This window comes from Pan troglodytes, chromosome 15 (assembly GCF_028858775.2).
Source record: "Pan troglodytes isolate AG18354 chromosome 15, NHGRI_mPanTro3-v2.0_pri, whole genome shotgun sequence".
NCBI lineage: Eukaryota > Metazoa > Chordata > Mammalia > Primates > Hominidae > Pan > Pan troglodytes.
This window is the reverse complement of record NC_072413.2, coordinates 35,460,694-35,478,318: the sequence shown is the minus strand read 5'-3', so window position 1 is coordinate 35,478,318 and position 17,625 is coordinate 35,460,694. Positions and strand designations below refer to the sequence as shown.

Sequence of the window (17,625 nt, the reverse complement as noted above, 5' to 3'; positions counted from 1 at the left end):
TTGGAGACGGAGAGAGCAATAAATTAATGTCCTTTAAATTTGCTTTTAAATGCATTAAAATAACCACATTCTAAGTCATAACCAGCACAAACCATAAAAATAAAATAAATCAAAATATTAAAAAGTCCTGTCACTAAGTTTAAAATGTACAGCACATTTGCTTTGCCCTTGATGTCACAGTCTTATTTTTCAATTCATATCTTGTACACTGTAAGTTAATTGCTTTTGGAAAGTACTTATTATTCATGTAAAAATTAATGTGCCAATGTGTTTAAATCCTCTTAAATGACCATTCATGCATCTTTCTTCTTTAAGTACCAATGAAATCTGTCAAAAGACATCAATGCAAAATGGTCTTAAAGGAAAGTTCTAACAGAGATTTTTTTTTCTGCTAACACAAGATTTTCATATTCACCAACTTTACTTAAATTCCATTAATTTTTTAAGCTACTTTTAATAAATTCACCAAGTAAAATTTTTAGGCCCCATAGTCTGTCATTTGTGTTCCAGCTGACATTATGAATATTAATAACAGTGTTATCCTGATTAAATAGGCTTCATATGAAATCCCTGTGAATCCTATAGCTCAGACATCTCATTTTTCCAACTCTTTATGAATTTGGATTCAGACATTAAACTGGAAAAATCTTAAAAAACAGATTTAGTGGCACATTTGCATATTCTTCAGCAAAAATTAGATGTTTTAATGTTTCAAACAATTAAAACATATCTACATATAATAGGAGAAGATTTCTGTAAAGATGCAACATATTTATACTTCTTTTTTAGGACAAAGGATTAAGACTAATAAAATACTAATTTCTGTCCTTACCTTAAAGATTTGATATCAAGAATTTGTTTTCAGTCAAAAATTATATATTCACATTAAAACTAGTGGGATGATTTTACAGTAGACAATCAGATAAATTGGGTAATTGGGTTTCTTAATCCAAATGCTAACATTATATTAAAGACAAAACATATAAAGATTACGTTATTACTAATCTACACCAGGTTCAAGAAGCAAAGTAAAATCAATTTGCAACTAAAGTTTGTTTATAAGTTGTGATGGAAAAAATCACCTATTTAAAAAAAAAACTCTACTATAACCAACAGAAGATACATGAGCAGCTGTTAAATTAAAATATTCTCCATAATAAATTCCTAGCCTCATTCCTCCAAGCTATTTTTAATTCTGAAAAATTTTCAGTATATAAAAAAGGAAGTGGCGGGGCATGGTGGCTCACGCCTGTAATCCCAGCACTTTGGGAGGCCAAGGCTGGCGGATCACGAGGTCAGGTAATCAAGACCATCCTGGCCAACATGGTGAAACCCCGTCTCTACTAAAAATAAAAAAAAATTAGCCTGGCTTGGTGGTGTGCACCTGTAGTCCCCAGCTACTCGGGAGGCTGAGGCAGGAGAATTGCTTGAACCCGAGAGGCGGAGACTGCAGTGAGTCAAGATTGTGCCACTGCACTCCAGCCTGGTGACAGAGTGAGACCCTGTCTCACAAAAAAAAAAAAAAAAGGAAGTGAGTCTTACATGGAAGAAAAGAAAAATAAATAATAATTAAGCAAACTGCACACCTTTCTCTCTCTCTAGGTACATAGGAATCTCAATATATCTGATAAAGTTTCCTACATGCACTCACCAAAAAAAAGAAGGTTGAAAAAATTTAAACAAACATCCCTATGCTCTCAAATGTGACTTGACTCTCCTATTTACTCAGCATTAAAACACTTCATGAAACAAAATTTGTTCTTTGACCAGTCTGAAATTTCTAATCTGCCTAAAAAATTGTAAGTAATTCTGACATTTACCCTTTAAAATTAAATAATGCCTTTTTGACAGAGAAGCATTTAAAAATGGGATTTCATTCCCCAATGCAACAGTATCCAGGATTTTAAAAAACATTTTAAATAGGAGATGCTCTTCCTACCTTCCTCCACAAAAGCCACACTTTAGCAAACGTTTTCAGCTGACTTTGGTTTATGCCATATTTTTCATATTTTCTTAGCTTAATCACAAATTTGTGTAAATTGAATCCAAGTATCAAACTAGAGATCATTTACAATACTTCATTTTATCCAACTGTAATTTTAGAAAAACTCTGAATTTTGTATTTTCTAGCTTGAGAAATGTTGATAATTTCTGCATTAAAATAGTTTCATAAAAAGGAAAGCACGCTATTTCAGAGAGCCAAATATTTTATCACACAACACAATATAAGCACATGTCTTACTATTGGATTTTCATCTTATTATACAAAAGACTCAAACATTTATAGCCCCTGACACGTTCTCTCCCCAAAATAATCTCTTTCACCCAGTGTGCCTACTGCTTACCAAGCTCCAGATAACTCAAGTTCCTCAGAGCTATGAAAAGCAAGAAGAGGTTCAGGAAGAAAGGATAAGGGATAATAGTGGCCCTGTACCACAGCTATACAAATTTAAAAGGCATATATTTAAATTACTTGACCCCACAGTTCCATTACTAAAAATATTTACAAAAATATGTAAGATATTTTTATGTACAAAGATATTCATTAAAGCAGTTTTTATTTGTAAGAACAAATACTTATGCTCCAGTCATGCTGGTCTTCTTTCTGTTCTTCGAACACACCAAGCTTATTCTTGCCTCAGAGCTTTTATCTTGCTATTATACTCTATGCCTAGAATTCTCTCTTCTAGATCTCTAAGCCATTTCTCATTATGCAGGCCTTGCTCAAAAGTCATCTCTTAATAAAGGTTTTGCCTGGCCATCCCATCTAAAGTAGAAACTCTTTTCTCATCACATTACCTGCACTACTGCCTTCATGAAACTGATCTGTTTAGATTTTATTTCATTGTTTTTGATATATCTCAGCAACTTACATGTAAACAGGGCCCTTGATTTTTCTCCTCCATCTCTCTATCCTTAGAAGAGTATCTGGCATAAAATATGGACTCAGTAAACATTTGATGAACAGACAGGTGGATGGACAGGTGGAGGGACATGACTAGCAAGAAACTAGAACTAACATAAATGTCCGTCAATAGAGAACTGGTATAAATAAAATGTGGCTCAACCATATGGAAAACCTATATGGTTTATACCATAAATGCAAAAGATCTATATATACTATGTGTATACTATGAGCCAGACAATATTATAGGAGTTAGATATAAAATGGTGAATAAGACAAATAGATTTCCTATACAAATATATCCTTGGTCAAAACAATACAGGCACAAAGTATGGATAAATTAAAAACAGAAAAATTATACTCACATATATATACATGCTTGAATAGGCACATTGTTTTTTTACAGAAGTATACATAAGAAACTATTACCAGTGGTTAGTCTGAAGAAAGGGCCTATGAGTTGGGGTGGGGAGACAGAATGAGGGAAAGAAACATTTATATTTCATTTTATATTTATAGGTATAATTTGGTTTTTTAATTGGGTGCATGTATTACTTCTAATTTAGTAATTAAATATTTATAAATAATATGGAATTTAATAGGAAACCTTGAAGGACATTATATTACCACCGAGAGGCCCAAAATGAATAGAAAGACAGTGATCTTCATGACACCCTTGAAACTTTGAAAAAACTATTATTGCCTAATTAATCTTTTATAATTATACTTTGTTATGATTGATTGACTGCTTGCTTGCTGGCGTGTTTGCTTGGATTAACTAGCCTAAAAAGTTCAAAATAAACTAATACATATGGCAAGAATTTCTTGGAATAGAGAAGTTCAAAATGTAAGAGTTTCTGAGAATTAAACAAATGTTTCTAAAAATCACATTTCTTAGTTCAGTTAGGGACTATTTACAATTGTCTCAGAATTCAGGAGTCTAAATTCAGGATTCTAAAGTTTAAAAAATTTATAATGAAAATAAATTGTTTTGTATTATTACATTTTATGTCTATCACAGATAGTTCCCCTTTGTTTATGCTTCAGTGTTCAAAAAATTACCATGAAAAAAGACTAATTACATCCCATCATTGAAGGTCAATGTAACGGTTTCCGCCCACCTCCCCACCCCCACCCCCTCACCCCCACACCCTGCCGCACCCGTAATAGAGACCAGTCCTCACTATCTTGCCCAGGCTGGTCTCAAACTTCTGGACTCAAGCGATTCTCCCACCTCGGCCTCCCAAAGTGCTGGGATTATAGGCATGAGTCACTGAACCTAGCCTAATTTTATGTGTCAACCTGACTAGGCCATGGGCTGGCCAGATATTTACAAGCATTATTCTAGGTGTGTCTGTGAGGTTGTTTCTGGATGAGATTAACATTTGAATCAGTGTACTGGGGAAAGTGGACTGCCCTCCCTAATGTAGGTGGGCCATTTAATCAGTCAAGGTCCTGAATAGAACAAAAAGACTGACCTCTAGAAAGCAAGAGGGATCTCCTCTTGCCTTACTGCCTTCGGCTGGGACATCAGTCCTTTACTGCCTTCAGACTATGAAATATTCACTCTTTTGGGGCTCAAGCTCAGTAGTCGTTAAAATGGAAATATACTATGAGCTCTCCTAGATCTCAGGCCTTCAAACTGGCACCAGAATTGCGCTACTGGCTCTCCAGGGTCATCAGCTTTCTGACTGCAGATCTTGGGACTTGTTAGCCTCCACAATCATGTAGGTCAATTCTTATAATAAACCTGTGTGTGTGTGTGTGTGTGTGTGTGTATGTGTGTGTGTGTGTCACCTACTGGTAGTTTCTCTAAAAACTAACCATAAAAGGACATCAAATTAAGAGGAAATTAATACTTGGTGCTTCAAATATATGGCTTCCACATTTTCAAAATTTGGAGGGTAAGACAATATACTATTTTGAATACTGCAGTAGTCTTTAGTGCCAGCTGCAAATGACACTTTGAGAATGAATATGGCACTGCAAAGCCTACTGATAAAAAGCAAAATTGTAAAACTAGTATTATTTTCAGAAGGTAATCGCATACCAGGATTTTCTAAAATATCCTGAAACGTTTTGCCCTAAGCAAAACTAAACTAAATCACTTAATCTAGCACAGAGCAGAATATAAAAACAAAGTCATCTTACAGAATAGTTTCTCCAGGGAACAAATAGCCTGTTTTCTTAAGATCCGTGTGGGTGCCAAGTTCTGACGCACTGATACACTCCTTCATACAAAGGTTTACATTTCCATACAGCCACCTGAAGTTCCTGGCAAATCAAAGCTGAAAATGTATTAGAGTAAGCTAAATTTATCTATAATGACAACTGTGATAAGTAGCCACTTGAAATCAAACAAAAGAATAGCTATCAGAAAATGTTTTCAAAAATAAAGTTAAAAATAATCATTTAGGTCTTTAATTCATCATATATTATAATGCTTACTAACAGATTTTTCTCAAATTGAACAAAAACCATTTAGCGATTTTCCATATTTTCTGTAGTTTAACAATAAATACTAACAAAGAAGACCTTAACAAACAGAGGCATATACGGAAGAATAAATATATCCTAATAACAAGTCATACTTTGAGTTTTAAACATGTAATGACAATTTTATAATTGAGCCATAATTGCACACTACACTCCAGCCTGGGCGACAGAGTAAGACATGTCTCAAAGAAACACCAAAAAATACAATATTTATCTATGTAAGTTGCTAAAATTACTGTAGCTAATCAATCCCAAAGGACAGTGCTGCATGCAGCCTACGTACTTCATTTTTAAAAACTGTAATATTAAAGTCAGCTTACAGGTTATAGAATACAATTACTAGAAGTGAAGATTTTAAAGATAGTAAAATAAATTAGACTTATAGTTCCAATTTCTTGTTCATTATCAAGAATGTCACAGCCTCCTCCATTCATTTTTCTGAGAAACTACAAAAGCTGATTTAATTTCTTGAGTCATTCTTAATAAATGTTTTCATTAATGAAAAGCATGTAGTAAAAATATGATCCCAAAACAGATGTTCCATAACATGGCATAAAAATGCATTATGAAAAGAAAAAATAAAACAAGCTGAACTATACATACAAATTTCCTTGAAGAAACAATTAGTTTTATTCTTCCTGCAACTTAAAATTATACTTTCAACTATAAATTTTATGTAACTGTTGTACTCTTTTCTACCACATTATAGTTTCTTAGGATCCAGAAATATATGTTCAACTACAAATTTGTTTCTGAAGACACATTTTTTAAAAGCTATCTCAAAATGACAAATCAACTGAGCTAAAAATATTATCTATAAAATTAATACTAATACAGTTGCACAGTGTTTCTGTCCAAGTATTAAGTAAATTAAGCAGGCCAGGTGCGGTGGCTCACGCCTGTAATCCCAGCACTTTGGGAGGCTGAGGTGGGCGGATCACGAGGTCAGGAGATAGAGACCATCCTGGCTAACCTGGTGAAACTCCGTCTCTACTAAGAATACAAAAAATTAGCTGGGCGTGGTGGTGGGCACCTATAGTCCCAGCTGCTCAGGAGGCTGAAGCAGGAGAAAGGTGTGAACCTGGGAGGCAGAGTTTGCAGTGAGCCGAGCGCCACCGCACTCCAGCCTGGGCAACAGACTCAGACTCCATCTCAAAAAAAAAAAAAAAATTAAGCAATGTATGCTACTTTTAAAAGACTTCCCAAAAGACACTGATGACTTTTCATTTTTCATTAAAAAATAAATATATATATTACTTTTTTTTTGAGACTGGGTCTCATTCTGTTGCCCAGGCTGCAGAGCAGTGATGTGATCTTGGCTCACTGCAACCTCCAGCTCCCATGCTCAAGCAATACCCCTGCCTTGGCCTCCTGAGTAGCTGCACCACTGGTATGAGCCGTCACACCCATCTAATTTTTTTTTTTTTGGTAGAAGTGGGGTTTCACCGTGTTGCCCAGACTGGTCTTGAACTCCTAGGCTCAAGCGATCACCAGCCTCCGCCTCCCGAAGTGTTGGGATTACAGGCGTGAGCCACTGCACCCGGCCCTGAATAGTACTTCTTTCAAGAAAGTTTCATCTCTATGATGTGGTGATTTATATAACATAATCATGATTACTACCTGCAAAATGGCTGTATGACTAACCTGACATTTTATATTATTAATTCATTAAGAAAATCTTCTCTCAAATTCAAATAAAATGAAGGGAAACCAAAACTGAATATTTATCCTGTCATAACTATTAAAACTATTACAAAAAGACAAACATTATGTGCCTCCTGAGGGAAGTTTGTTTCACTAATAAGTATTATCCTGGGGTGAGAATGGGAGCTGGGGGGAAAAGAGCAGGATTCACAGGACAGGTAGAATATGGGATATATATGAAACAAGATTAACCAACACAAACCATGAAGGATAACTGTCAAACTTGGGTAATACATACATAGGCATTGTGATTCTATTTCTCTACTTTTGTGTATGTTTGCAATCATTTATAACAAACAGTTAAAACATATATTGCAAAATAAAAGAGAATATACAGCATTTACTTTCTTGTAAAATTCATTGAATAATTATTTCACAGAAGGGAGAAGATAGTGTTTGCCTGTAACTCTCAGCTGCTTTGGTGACCAAGGAAGGAGGATCACTTGAGTCTAAGAGTTCAAGGTTACAATGAGCTATGATGGCGCTATTGTACTCCAGCCTAGGTAATAGACTGAGACTCTGTCTCTAAGAGAAGAAAAAAATTTCAAAATTTCAAAAAAAAAACAAGCTCAAAACGAAGAAAGGGAAATGTTCACATACCAAAACAAACCATAACAGTCGGTGAGCAGGACTTAACCAAGCAGTCCACGAGAATATGGAGACCAAACTGGCTCAAGGGTTAGAGTTCAACTACACAGATTCTCTCCTTCCTTAAACAGCAATCACATATCTCTGAGCACCTGCACAGTGTCTTAGCCAGACACAAACCACCCACCAAGTTGGGTGCAAAAGTTAACTACTTAAGATCAAAACTTCAAGGTGGCATGATCATTTAAGGCCAGGAGTTGAAGACCAGCCTGAGCAACACAAGACCCAGCCTCTACAAACAACAACAATAAAACTTTTTTTAAAAAGTCAAAGGGGGAGATGTTAGCAAAATAGTGGACTAGAAAAATGTATGCTCTTGTTATCCCAGAGAGAATTTTTTAAAAAACCAAAGCAGAAACTGTCTGAACCAACTTTGCTGGCTGGAGCTATAGAAAACAGTCAAAGGTTTACAGCAATCAAAAAAAAACATCAAATCAAGAAAAAGTCATCTTCAAAATGATAGCACAGTATTATATGGCTTTATTCACTTGCTCTTCCCCCATCCCCTACCTGGTGCAGTGGGAGTCTTGTACTTGAAGCAGTTCCCTCCCTCTAACTAGAGGGAGCAGAGTAGATCTGATAGACAAATTGTTGTGCATGTCTGTGCTGACCTGTCTAGGGGATATTTAAGGACTGACACAAGGCACTCCTCTGTTTCACCTAGCTCAGAACTCAGGTAGGAAAAGTGGCAGGTACTGCTTGTACAGGCTGCAAAGTGACAACAGATCCACAGAGACCCAGGCCAAGAAATGACTGGGGAAGACATATGACAGACCATCTATGGCCTGAAAGAGAAGCTGGAGCAAGACTTTCTGGGAAATTAACACGTGACCACATGACAAGCAGCCAAGTATACCAGGGAATCTAGAAAGCCAGCACATGCCCAGGCAAGAGGCATTCCCAGAAAAGACCTGAGATCTTAAACTTTCACCTCAGGATGATCCCCTGGATCAGATTAAGCCCAACTAAGGGCTAAAGGAGTGTCCCAGCACAAAGCAATTTGCAAAGACTGAAAGAGGCCTTGGCATTCAAGGAAAACTCTATAAACACACTAGCTGAACATGAGCTAAAGGAACAGCTGTCACTGATCACACACAACAAGGAACAGAGGGCACAAATAATTTGGAGGCCAGGCGTGGTAGCTCACACCTGTGATCCCAGCACTTTGGGAGGCCGAGGCAGATAGATCACCTGAGGTCAGGAGTTCAAGACCAGCCTGCCCAACATAGAGAAACCCCGTCTCTACTAAAAATACAAAAAATTAGCCAAGCGTGGTGGGGCATGCCTGTAGTCCCAGCTACTCAGGAGGCTGAGGCAGGAGAATCGCTTGAACCTGGGAGGCAGAGGCTGCAGTAAGCCGAGATTGCACCAATGCACTCCAGCCTGGGTGACAAGGGTCTCAAAAATAATAATAATAATAATTTAGAAAAGCCTCAAAAGAAACACACTACTACAGCCTTCAATAGACAAAAAAAGTGGGAGGGGGGCTTGATTAGACATTTCTCCAAAGAAGACATACAAATGGCTAATACACACATGAAAAGATGCTCAACATCATGAGCTATTACAGAAATCTATGTCAAAACCACAGTGACATATGACTCATACCCAGCAAGATGACTATTATTAAAAAATTGAGGCCAGGCGCGTAATCCCAGTGTCTGTAATCCTAGCAGTTTGGGAGGCCAAGGTGGGTGGATTGCCTGAGCTCAGGAGTTCGAGACCAGCCTAAGCAACACAGTGAAACCCTGTCTCTACTAAAATACAAAAATTAGCTGGGCATGGTGGCATGCGCCTGTAATCCCAGCTACTCAGGAGGCTGAGACAGGAGAATCATTTGAACCCAGGAGGCGGAGGTTGCAGTGAGCCGTGATCGTGCCACTGCACTCTAGCCTGGGTGACAGAACAAGAGTTCGTCTCAAAAAAAAAAAAAAAAAAAAAATTGAAAATACTAAGCATTGGTAAGGTCATGGAGAAACTGGAACCCTTGTGTATTGCTGGTAGGAACGTAAAATGATACAAAAGGACAACTACTTTATGATTCCACTTATATGAGGTCCCTAGAATAGGCAGATTCATAGAGATAGAAAGTAGAATAGAGGTTATCAGGAGCCAGGGGAGGGGCAATATGGAGATACTGCTTAATGGGTACAGAGTTTCTGCTTGAGATGATGAAAAGTTCTGGAAGTTACTAACAGTAACGTTTCTACAACATTGTGAATCTACTTAATGCCACTGAACTATCCACTTAAGACGGTAAAATTTATGTTATGTACATTTTATGATACACATACACACAAACAAGAATGAATCCTATCTGTGATTAATAAATAGTCCTCTAACAGTTAGAGGACTATTATTATAAGAATTAGAGTCTAACTATACCACACACCCATATAAAGTCAATAGTAATTCCTTGAAGATGGCCTCAAACCTATGGTTCTTGACCTGTATGTCAAGGATTCCCTAACACTGCAGCAAACACAGAGGGATTAAATATTTTAAATTTGCAAGAGAAGCAATGACATCTGTTGAACACTATGTGAACTACTAGTTCAAGAAGGTTCACTGTTGGATCATTAGATCTCACTACATTGTATTCAATGAGTTCATATCTTTACAAATCTGGATTTACAGCACTTACTGGGATAAAAAGCAAGTAGCATGCAAAAATCAGTATGGAACAAGAGAGAACAATAGCTCAGAAGCAGCATAAAAATATTAAGACACTAAGGGCATCATGAAAAAAAGTTTGGGAACATAGGCTTTAAGAATTCAGCTGGCTGGGCACAATGGCTCACGCCTGTAATCCCAGCACTTTGGGAGGCCAAGGCAGGCAGATCACAAGGTCAGGAGATCAAGACCATCCTGGCTAACACGGTGAAACCCTGTCTCTACCAAAAATACAAAAAAAAAAAAAAAAAATTAGCCGTACGTGGTTGTGGGCACCTGCAGTCCCAGCTACTCGGGAGGCTGAGGCAGGAGAATGGCCTGAACCCATGAGGCGGAGTTTGCATGGAGTCAAGATCGTGCCGCTACACTCCAGCCTGGGTGACAGAGTGAGACTCCGTTTCAAATAAAAAAAAAAGAATTCAGCTAAGTGGACCACATTAGACCTCTATCAGTACTGCAGGGACCAATAAATGAGTAGTAACTAGAATGGAAGCCTACTATATTTTAGGCTTTGCTAACACTTTAACAAAAGCAACTGTCAGGAATTAAATTAAAGGTTTGGGGCCAGGTGTGGTGCCTCATGCCTGTAATACCAGCACTCTGGGAGGCTAAGACAGGAGAATTACTTGAGGCCAGGAGTTCAAGAGCTGCCTGGGTAACATAGCCAGACCTCATCTCTACAAAAAATTTAAAAATTAAAAATTAAGGCAAAGCATGGTGGCTCATGCCTGTAATACCAGCACGTTGAGATGCCAAGGTGGGTGGATCACTTGAGCCTAGGAGTTCGAGGCCAGCCAGGGCAATACAGCAAGATCCCACCTGAACAAAAAAAAAAAAAAAAGAAAAGAAAAGAAACGAAAAAAAGAAGGGACCAGACAATATTGAAGATGAAGCTCACTGCAGCAGATTGTTCACCTCTATTTTCAAGAAAAAAAAAAATTATCGTGACCATGCCCTAACTGAACAGGACCAATGATTAACAGCAGAAACAATAACTAACACCACAGACGTCTCAATGGAATCAGCTTACACAATTCAGATTGAAGAATAAACCTGAGCAAACTTTCTACCCGATGGGTGCCAAAACCATTGTACCCAGATCAGCTGCAGACAACAGCAGAGCTTTCAATGGAAATTTTAAATAAGTAGGATCAAGATCCTGAAGCATTTCTTTGAAGACTGTAACAGAGATAAACATGGTTTTATACCAGTATGATCCTGAAGACCAAGTCCAACCAAAGCAATGGCTACCAAAAAGTGAAAGTGGTCCAGTCAAAGCAAAAGTGGACTGGTCAAGAGCAAAGGCCATGGCAACAGTTTTTTAAGATGTTCGAGGCATTTTGATTGTTGACTTTCTAGAAGGCCAAAGAATGACAACATCTGCTTATTATGAAAGTGTTTTGAGAAAGTTAGCTAAAGCTTTAGCAGAAAAATGCCTAGAAAAGCTTCACCAGAGAGGCCTCCTCCCCCACAGCAATGCTCCTGCTCATTCCTCTCATCAAACAAGGGCAATTTTGTGAGAGTTCTGATGGGAAATCATTAAGCATTCACCTTATAGTCCTGATTTGGCTCCTTCTGACTTCTTTGTGTTTCCTAATCTTAAAAAATATGTAAAAGGCATTCATTTTTCATCAGCTAATGATGTAAAAATGACCGCACTGACATGGTTAAATTCCTAGGACCCTCAGTTCTTTAGGGATGGACTAAATGGCTGGTATCATTACCAACAAAAGTATCCTGAACTTGATGACACTTATGTTGAGAAATAAAGTTTATATTTTTTATCTTTTAATTCCATTTTTCCATAAACTTTTTGAAGCCTCCACATATAGAATAAACTTTTTGAAAAAGTTAAAGGTTTCTGAAAAAATATGAAAGTTAAATACAGCCAACTGACTTCTTCTTGGGGCCAATTTATATTTAAATTGCACTCAGGCCACAAGTACCTGATGTTAACCTTTGTAGTGTCTGTATTAACACTGGCCCCAATAATCAAAGAACGACTGGAAATTTTAGGGAGTATTGAATTACTGAATCAAGCCCAAATGGTGTTTTCAGTAGCATTTCATCACGATAAAATACACGTGTTACCCCAAATAGTGACACTAGAGGGTGCTCTCTTCCAAAAGACTGGTCAAGACTGGCATCAATTTAAAAAGATGAAGCCATACATGCATGGAGTGGATGCCTCACTAAGCTGATGAAACAGTATACACCTCAGCTACACTGGAGAAGACTTATATACTCACTTAGGATGACTACTGAATAGTTTAATCACTGTATAATCTGGGAATTTTAGAGGGGCCAGATTTTAATCTTTCTGCCTTGGCAGCATGATATAGCAATGGGATTGCAGGTTCATTAAAAGAAGTAAATGAAAATCAAATTTGCTTGATCTCCAGAATTAGAAAATATGTTGGCAGGCTGATTTAAAGGCCCCAACTGACATGATACTTATGAAAAATTGAGGAAAAAAAGTGAATTTGGTCTTAGAAAAGTGATACATGCAAGTAAATGCCTCCATCAATACTATAAAAAGGTACAAGTATTGCTGAAAGAGAAGAAAAAATAATAGTCAAAATGGTAAGAGGATATTAAAAGGTACAAGTATGTGTTGACAGAAGAGGAAAAAGAATAGTCAGAAGGGTAAGATGACATTAGAAGACTTGTGAAGAGATATAGTTGCAATTTCCATTTTCCCATTGGATGGCTCAAGTCCTGGTGATCATTGGAATACTAGTATGTTTCTCCTTTTATATAAAATATTGAGAAAAAATGTGAGACAAATTATAAAAAGATGACTGAACATGTGTAGCAAGATACTAATAAGGGACAGAGAGTAGACTGTGAAGAAAAGAGTTAAGCTGATCTATACCTTAACCAAAACTCCTTATAAACCCTGATGTATAAAATTTATTAGCTGAGTGATAATTCTTCAATTAGTAACTTCTTTTAACTTCTATTTTCTAGGTATTACTTGTATTCACAGTGTATCTTTATAACATTGTATACTATAAAACAGTATACATTAGGTACACTGCAGAAGTCAAGCATGATTTATATGCCAAACAATAATAAAATATTTTTTATTTTTTATTTTAATTTTTTTTAGAGACAGTGTTTGGCTCTGTCATCCAGGCTGGAGTGCAGTGGTGTGGTCATAGCTCACTGCAGCCTCAAATTCCTGGGCTCAAGTGATCCTCCCACCTCAGCCTCCTGAGTAGCTTAGACTACAGGCACATACCACCATATCCGGCTACTTTTGTAAAATTTTTTATAGAGATATGATCTCCCTATGTTGCCCAGGCTGTTCTTTAACCCCTGGCCTCAAACGAGGCTCCCACCTCAGCCTCCTAAAGTGCTAGGATAACAGGTGCGAGCCACTACTCCCGGCCTGTAGGGCTTTTATTCAGTTTTCTCACACCTCTTTGATAGTAATTTTTTTTTAGTGATTCACCTTTACTGATTGTTCCAAAACATTCATCTTAGTTTTCCTAGAGAGAATGCTTTTTATAATGAAATTTCCATTAGTTTACTTTAATATAATTATATAATTATGATCACAGATACAATTAGTATAAACAGGTTTGAGAACAAACACACCTGATACTACTTTTTAAGTAGAGAAATCAACTGGTAAATGCAGAAGTATCTACAAGACATTCATCTATTAGCCTTAGTATCAAGCACACCATAGAAATCAGTCAGTATGTTAATATCAGTGGGAATGCAGAACTTCCATTATTTTGGCAAATCATTGAGTGGAAGCCATTTAAAATAATTTCAACTGTATATTGAAAATATTAGCTGGGCACAGTGGCTCATGCCTGTAATCCCAGCACTTTGGAAGGCCAAAGCAGGAGTCCTGCTTGAGGCCAGGAGTTTGAGACCAGCCTGGGAAACACAGGGAGAATCCATCTCTATGAAAAATAAAAACATTAGCTGGGCATGGTGGTGAGTGCCTGTAGTCCTAATTACTCCAGAGGCTAAGGTGGGAGGATCGCTTGAAACCAGGAGTTTCAGGCTGCAGTGATCACACCACTGCACTCCAGCCTGGGCGATACAGCAAGACCTTGTCTGAAAAATAATAATAATAATAATAATAAAATCTTTTACATTTTCTTGGTCATTAGAGTACTGACTGAAAGTGTAAGGACAGACCAATAAAAACTCACTAACTCCACCAATCAACTGTACACATTCTCCACAGATAACCGGAAAATAACATATAGATAGATAGATAGAGATATATGGAATAAAATTATATTTTGCCTCTAGTTACATAATGAATAGGTAAAATATTGAATTGTACTACATATTGGTTTACTTAAGTTTAATATTATTATCTCATCGGCTGCATTCCCTTGTTTGCCATGCAGTAGCACAATATCATTAGTGTACAGCGCCATCTACTGGAGAAATAGACTCACTTTGCAAAGCTTATATATCAGTCCTTTTTATTAATTTTGCAGTAAACCTAACAAAACTGACTTTTAGAAAACCCAGCTTTTCATCTATAACATGTAATTACCCACATTTTTCCTAACCAAGATTCTGACCAAAATTTCTCATTTGATAAGTAATATTTATGAATACTTGGGATTTCTTCAACATCTTCTAAAATTTTCCCATAGGAAAAAGAAAAGTGGCAGCTGATTTCTCCAAGGAAAAACTTAGTATTCACGCTGTCCCTTTAAGGAAGATGATAAAATATACAAAGTTACTCCACAAGATAGAGATATGGAGCAACACCCTGCAAGCACCACTGTAAAACTCTCTTCAAAGTTCCACTGGTCACAATAACAAACAGCTAGAGACATATACAAAAGCAGAAGCAGCGTTTCTCAACACTTTGTTGACCTTTTCCTATTAATAAATAACATAGTAAAACTTTTTTTATTTCTTAAAAATTCGGTGAAAATTTTTAGTCCTGTTAGAGCAGGTTTAAGATTATCAAAATTCACCTCTTAATAATGATTTTTAAATGCATATTTATGTATTTTAATTGACAAGTCACAATTGTACATATTTATGCACAACATGTTGTTTTGAAATATACATTGTGGAATAGCTGCATCAAGCTAATTAACATATGCATTATCTCACATGTCTTTTTTGTGGTGAAAACACAAAATCTACTCTCTTAGCAATTTTTAAGAATATAATACATTGTTATTAACTGTAGTCACCACGTTTTACAATAGCTCTCTTGAACTCATTCCTCCTGTCAAACCGAAATTTTGTCTCCTTTGACCAACACCTCCCCAATCACTCCCATCCCCAACCTTTAGCCCCTGATAACCATCATCTTCCTATTTCTAAATCCAACTTTTTTAGATTCTACATATGCGACCATGCAGTCTTTTTGTAACATATATAGTTTTAATGTAAAAATATTTTAATCCTTAATGTAACTAAACTTTGAGTCAAACCCCATTTTTGAATCATGACATAAAGTATGTAAATTTAATTCAATAAAAGCCCCTAAAATCAATCACCAGCATAAAGAGGTATATAATCAGTAGTGACCGTAACAGATTTTTCCTCCTAATAGTTTTATTTCTACATCGCTGCATAAACTCAATATGGAATTTAAGTATATATCTCTTCATGTTGTTGACTTAATTTAATAATGTTAATTGGTCTGCTACTCTGTAATGTTAATTCATATAACCAATGGGCTTTTTGGGTTTTGTTTTGTTTTTTAGTTAGTTTAGTCTTAGTGGCAAAAATGAATAATGGGCTTGGCTGGGTGCAGTGGCTCACACCTGTAATCCCAGCACTCTAGGAGTCCAAAGGCAGATAGATCACTTGAATCCAGGAGTTTGAGACCAGCATAAGCAATATGGCAAAATCTCGTCTCTACAAAAAATACTAGCTGGGTGTGGTAGCACATGCATGTAGTCCCAGCTACTTGGGGGCTGCAGTAAGAGATCACTTGAGCCAGGGAGGAGGTTACAGTGAGCTGAGATCACACCACTGCAGTCTAGCCTGGGCAACAGAGTGAGACCCTGTCTCAAACACATACACACACAAATTAATCTTTTAATAATATTTATAAATTTAACAATGCACTCATTCACGTCTCTAGTGCCTGTTTTGCACAATAACTAGAAAAGTATATATATGTTTAAATAAGCTATACACTGTAAAGATGTTTGATGAAATTGTTGACTTATTTTAGAAACTTTACCATTTTCAATCTATTAACTTTTCTTTATTGGTCAGGATACTTATTTTACCAAATCAAATCTATTCATTTATTTAGAGACAGGGTCTCACTATGCTGACAAGGCTGGTCTCAAACTCCTGGCCTCAAGCAATTCTCCCGCCTTGTCCTCCCAAAGTGCTGGGATTACAAGTATGAGCCACTGTGCCTGGCCACAAATTGTTTTCAGTATTTCTTCTTTTGGGTGCCTTGCAACACTAATTACACACGAAAAATGTGAAGCAAAGTATTTTTGATAAGTTGATTTTTTAATTATTGTTTCAGACCTTTAACCCGACCTGAAGAGAGAAGATAAAGATAGTATCAGTGGTTGAAAGAAAGATAATTTGCTTCCTAAAGAAAGAACTACATTTCATAGGTAACCCAATACAAAGTTTTCTGCTATTCTCTGGGTCATGGTGCCATCATGTCATTACCATCATCCCTAGACCCTAGCAATAAACTGTTTGTTCTGTTTACGAGGACAAGAAACTAAACGGTTTTTTAGGTAAGGTAAGGTTGGAGTTTTTGTCCTAAAAATGTTTTAATCAGAAGTCAGGAAGGTGTCCAGTTCCCCTTAAGACAATGAACTGCAAAAGGCTGCCGGTTCTCTTCCCCAAAATCCACCTAGAACTACTAAAAAAAAAAAGAAAAGAAAAGAAAAGAAAGAAATCATTGACCTGAGGAACCAACCAAAAACTTCAAGAAATCTGTGTCAACTGTCTTGAAATAGGGTTGGGGGCCACCTCAGGTGAAAGGTAGACACTGGTGATGCTGAAAGAATAGGTGAGAGAAAAATGTGTAATGTGTATGGTTCTTAAGTCCCTGATGTTGCCTTAGGTCAATCATTGTCTGTCCCACCAATACAGAAATCCACAGCAACAGCCCAAGCAGCAAGTGCCAAATGGTACTGTCAAGGCAGGGTAAAAATCTTGCTGAAGTAATGAAAAGAGATGAGATCTAACCACCATTTCCTCTTCTACTCTATCCC

General features: G+C 36.9%; 1 protein-coding gene across 50 annotated transcripts in view; it reads right to left on the bottom strand.

The window, feature by feature from the left end:
• MIPOL1 (mirror-image polydactyly 1) overlaps positions 1-17,625 on the bottom strand; it is a 381,371-nt gene that overhangs the window by 333,235 nt on the left and 30,511 nt on the right. For 17 of the 50 annotated variants that reach the window (XM_054665977.2, XM_054665976.2, XM_054665985.2 and 14 more), the window contains one exon: positions 5,057-5,193. The exons of 30 other annotated variants lie outside the window; for them this stretch is intronic. The gene's annotated coding sequence lies outside the window, so the exon portion shown is untranslated. Of the gene's footprint in view, positions 1-3,270; positions 3,359-5,056; positions 5,194-17,625 lie in introns of all 50 variants that reach the window. 3 more of the 50 variants (XM_054665990.2, XM_054665988.2, XM_063792850.1) reach the window with 2 other exon arrangements.